Source organism: Pinus tabuliformis, chromosome 7, assembly GCF_031772625.1.
Source record: "Pinus tabuliformis cultivar Carrire ecotype Pingquan chromosome 7, CPIR1, whole genome shotgun sequence".
Lineage (NCBI taxonomy): Eukaryota > Viridiplantae > Streptophyta > Pinopsida > Pinales > Pinaceae > Pinus > Pinus tabuliformis.
Genome location: NC_142293.1, coordinates 1,826,666,861 through 1,826,672,024, shown reverse-complemented (window position 1 = coordinate 1,826,672,024; position 5,164 = coordinate 1,826,666,861). Strand labels below are relative to the sequence as shown.

Below are 5,164 nucleotides of genomic sequence, written 5' to 3'. Positions count from 1 at the left end.
TTAAACCTTTCAAGTACTAAATTAGATGTGGAAGACAACACTATTTGTAGGACCCAATAGAAATTCAGATGTAATCAATTTAGTAAAGAAATGTATCCAAACTTGAAGATGTCTCTAGAGGTAAAGATATAACCAGATATGAAACCAAGAATAACTTCACAACAACTTAATTAACCTACTCGGTATAGAATGACTTAAGGTTTTTCTAGGGTTATTTTCATTTTAATTTGACCAAGTCAACATAAAATTACATTAAATTACATAACACATTACATAAGGTTTCAGAACATTGCTACTATAACACTCCTCCACACTACAGTAAAAAAAATTACATCACATAAAATATAAATATAAACTGAGACATAAGGTTTACCATTACTGTAAACGGATGACATCTAGAAACTTAACACAGTTACATTTATATGTGGATTAGATTAACTAGGTCCTATACCTTGTCCTAGCTCTTAACTTTATAAAGAACTTTAAATACATTTCATTTTCTTCTCAGGGATATTATTATTGTGTTATAATTATTATTATGATATATTAGATATCAGCGGAATAGCGAGTTTTGAGTTTAATTCATCGCATTTATGTTTCCCACTTGGAAACATCTCGAATTCCCTCCCAGAGGTCATGCGTTGAACAGTTGGATGCTCCCACATCGTTGATTAGTTTTTCATCGGTGATTCTACTATTGGAGATGGTAATTAGGGTATTACCCCCTCCTAAACCCTCGCTTGATAACTCATTTGGTTGTCGCTCCGAGGTGTGGCATTGCTCTGCAACTTGGGTTGGGTTGGTCCTTACTATGCGAACCATTGCCTCAACCTCAATGCCACAGGTGCGACTGCATTCTCCAGTAAGCTTTTTACCACTGGAATCTGCTAGTTTGGGGTTTCTTTTATGCTCAAGAGTTTTCTGAAGTGTATCTTACTACCAGGTTTTGGAATCAACCGATGTTCAAGCGTGAAGCCACGCCATCATTTTCTATAGGTAAGATAACATTCAAGAAATTTTCCAACACTACTTTCATTCTTTTCCTTGGTTGAAACTGAGAGGGGTTTTGCTTGTCCACAGGTTCCAGCAAGCTCGAATATCGCTCACTCTTTCCCACAGGTATTCTAAATTTGGTTTTACCCGACTTCCTTTAATATTGTTTAAATACATGTATTTACTGAACCATTTCCCTTTGGATTGTGATGATTGTAGGTATAACCCTCCAACCCTTGGTGGTTAATTATTCTCTGCATGACCTCCTGTACATGAAAAGAAACTGACATCGATTTCTTACCAGGTACTTTCAAAAAAAACCCCTGGGGGTTCTATATGAGATTATTCCTTCTGCTTTCCTTTCCGGCTTCTCGAATTGACATAGAGTTAGTGTTTGGTTATGCCTGGTCCTTTTTGAATTTATATGTTCACTATTACGGCTTCCCTTAGGGACCAATACTGTAAAATTTATACAGGGACTTACGGCCAGATTACTTTCTCATGGTTGTTCTAGTTTATTCTCCATAACTCTTTTCGTTTTTTGTGTAAATTATTTGCTAAGAACATTGTCAGGAATGTACACCTTTGTTAGCAGTTGACATCTTCAGGTTAAGATTTAAGTTTAATTAAGGATTATCAATTACACCAACACCTAGTAGAAATGCTTTTTATCAAATGCTAAGCATGTTTGGTTAACAATTTTTTGTTGTATTGTGTATCAGATTCTTAGGATAAAATGTTAAGGGTTTACTATCTCGTAGTTTCCTTTATCATTGCTATGATAATTCACTTGAATAAGGGTTTATTTATCTTTATATGTACATAACACTATCTTTTTTTTTACTTCACCTGGATTTCACACAAAATCTAATGGGTTTCCAGTTATATTACCACTGCATAAGTTTTGGCCAGTGTACTGCATCTTGTACAATGTAATTTTGGCATGAAGTTCTATATGTAATATATATATCATAAGTTCTAGTCAGTGTACTACATCCTGTACAATGTAATTTTGGCACGAGGTTATATATATATATATATATATATATATATATATATATATTATATTATATATATATATATATATATATATATATATATATATATATATATATATATTCATATATTCTTGTAAATTTTCAGTTATCTTACCTATTTAAAAGAGTTTGAAGGCTTTTGCCAGCATTTAATTATTTCTTTACTAGTTTTCTAACAGTAACACAAAATCCTTATTTGCCCCTAACCTCCTAGGTATCAGACTATTTGGACTTTGGGTGACTATCTGAGGACCAAACTAACCTGTACTTCTAGAATAATCTGGTCTTGTTTTCCTTATCAAACCTTAACCTCACAAGGTAACAATTTTATTTCTACCTACACCCATTCAAATAGTCATTGTTGGATAGTCACTCCTGTAGGATTCCATTATTAATCTACGATAAAATTCTTACTGTTTTTCTCTTTATCTTTATACTTGCAATCTTTCATAGAGGAGACAAAACTCATACAAATATTATTGTGACTATAATATCAAAAATAAGAGTAATCATTAACCTTTGTAAAGTACTTATCTTCTTATTGTAGCTGGAAGAACTCAATTAGAAGAGCACCCTCCACTCTTCCAACGAGATCGGAAATGACGTATGAATATACCCCTAAGCTTCCACTACTAGAGCAGTCCCCAATTGGGTCAACTTTGCAGACCTCAAGACCCCTCAGAGTCCAGTCCAAAGTTATTGGTATGGAGTATTCCACTGGGTCCAGCCCAACTCAAGAAATACCTTCCACCTGTAGCATACAGATGCTCCTTCTTGGTGTGGCCTTCTTTTCCTTTCTCTTCCTATGAAAAATTAAAAGGAAATAACCCTTTTCCTCTCCACTGAGACCCATTTATCTCCCAGGAGAGGAAACCAAGAACCATAACTGCTTAATTGTCTGGTAGTTAGACAACTTCGTTTAGGGTCTCTCCCTTTTGATTTTCCAGTCATGTCTATACATTTATCAACATGTATAATTTCATACACACATGAATATTCATATATTTATAAGAAAATTAATTATTTTCATTTTCTTTTAATTACATGATTTCCCCCTTAAGCTCATATATATATATATATATCTATATATATATATATATATATATATATATATATATATATATATATATATATATATATAGCATAAAAAGATGATTGACCATAATTTTTGTAAAAAACTAATTACAAAATACTATGTATCGTGGTGTGACAGCTTCCCCCTCTTGTTTTAAACACAATCCTCGATTTTTTAATATTATCTATGAAACAGGTTAGGGTAAGTTTGTCCCATTAATTACTGAGCCTCCCAAGTAGCCTCCTCCAGGCTAAAGTGCTTCCACTGCACTTTAATTTGGGTGATAACTCGCCTTCACAACATTGTTTCTCTCTGTTTTAGAATACACAAGGGTTCTACCAGAAACTCTCTGTTCGGTTCGACCTGCACAACATACATAGTACAACTTTAGTTCCATTAATTCATAAACTTCAAAACAAGCATGCTTCTTGACACTCAGCTTAAGTACATGCACATCTTTCCAATTTATGATGTGCCTAGGGTCATATATATATATATATATATATATATATATATATATATATATATATATATATATATATATATATATATCTATATATATATATATATATATCTAAGGCAGGGAGACGTGAAACACATTATGAACACAGATATAACTTGGTAAAGCAAGCCTATATGCTACTAGTCTAATTCTTTCCAATATTTGGAAAGGCCCATAGTAGCGAGGTGCTAGCTTTGTACACCCAACCCACCTAAGGGTACTCCTTTTGGGATTAACCCTCACATATACATGGTTGCCCACCTGGAATTATTTGTGGGTTCTTTTCTTGTCTGCATAAGATTTATGTCTGTCTTGTGCGGATTTTAAATTTTTTCATACCCTTTTCATTGCTTTCTCCATCTTTGTTAAGAGATCAGGTCCTAAAATTAACTTGTCTTCCAAACCACTCCAGTTGATAGGAGTTTGGAATCTTTTCCCATACATCACCTCAAAAGGACTCATATTTATTGACTCGTGATAACTATTGTTGTATGCGAACTCTACTAAATGAAGATACTCCTCCCACTTTATTGGATGTTGCATTACATACATGCGAAGCATCTCCTCCAATACCTGATTAACCCGTTCAGTTTTCCTATCAGTTTGTGGGTGATATGTTATACTGAATCAAGCCTGGGTACCCAATCCGGTAAAGAGGGCCTTCCAAAATGCAGATGTAAACTTTACATCTCTGTCAGAAATTATTACTCTCACTATTTTGTGCAACCAAAATATTTCGCGCATGAATACATCTGCAATTTGAATGAATCAGAATGCATATTTAACAGGAATAAAATGAGTAGCCTTGCTCAATTTATACACAACTACCATAATTGAGTAATTTTGCTTCTCAGGTCGTGGCAAGCCTGTTATAGAATCCATTTTAATAGTGTCCCACTTCCATTCAGGTACAGGTAGGGGATGAAGTAGGGTGTTGGTGTTTCACCTTGACTTGATGACATTTTAAGCACTTAGCTAAATACTCCATAATATATTTTCTCATATCGGGCCAAAATAGTTATTCTTAATTGTAGAAAACCATTTCTGATATCCGGGATGTGCAACGTAGGGGCTTCAGTGAAATTCATCCAACAAAAAATATTTAACTGCCATTTGGCTAGGAACAAATATTCTTCCATTAAAAGTTAATAAATTACAGTCATTTATATCATAATTAGATTGTTGTCCTGCATTTTTCATTTTCTTACTTTGCTGCCACAAAAATTGATATTCAGGGTCTCTGAGGGAAACTTTTTCGATTTTCTTAGAACATTCAATTGCTATTCGACTGTAGGCAACTTCATACAGGTGGTGTACTTTCCTACTCAATGAATATTCTACGAGATTTTCCTTCCCTTTTAAATGTTTGATTTTGAAATAAAACTCACTTAGGAACGCAATCCACCTAGTCTGACGAACATTTAAGTTAGGTTGCTTTAAAAAATTGGTTAAACTACTATGATCTATCATCAACAGAAATATTTTCCCCAACAGATAATGTCACCAAACCTTAAGGGCATGAATGATTGCAGTTAACTCTAGGTCATAATCTGAATA

General features: G+C 33.8%; 1 long non-coding RNA gene across 3 annotated transcripts; it reads left to right on the top strand.

Annotated features, from left to right (window-relative positions):
* The first annotated feature begins 620 nt into the window (after nt 1–620).
* LOC149255695 (uncharacterized) lies at nt 621–1,692 on the top strand. Of its 3 annotated transcripts, none has more exons than XR_016266404.1 (4): nt 621–844; nt 944–996; nt 1,081–1,119; nt 1,298–1,692. It is a non-coding gene; the product is annotated as an uncharacterized LOC149255695 (long non-coding RNA). The 3 variants fall into 3 exon arrangements; XR_016266405.1 differs by having other exon boundaries at nt 621–862; XR_016266403.1 differs by having other exon boundaries at nt 621–996.
* The last annotated feature ends 3,472 nt before the right edge of the window (nt 1,693–5,164 follow it).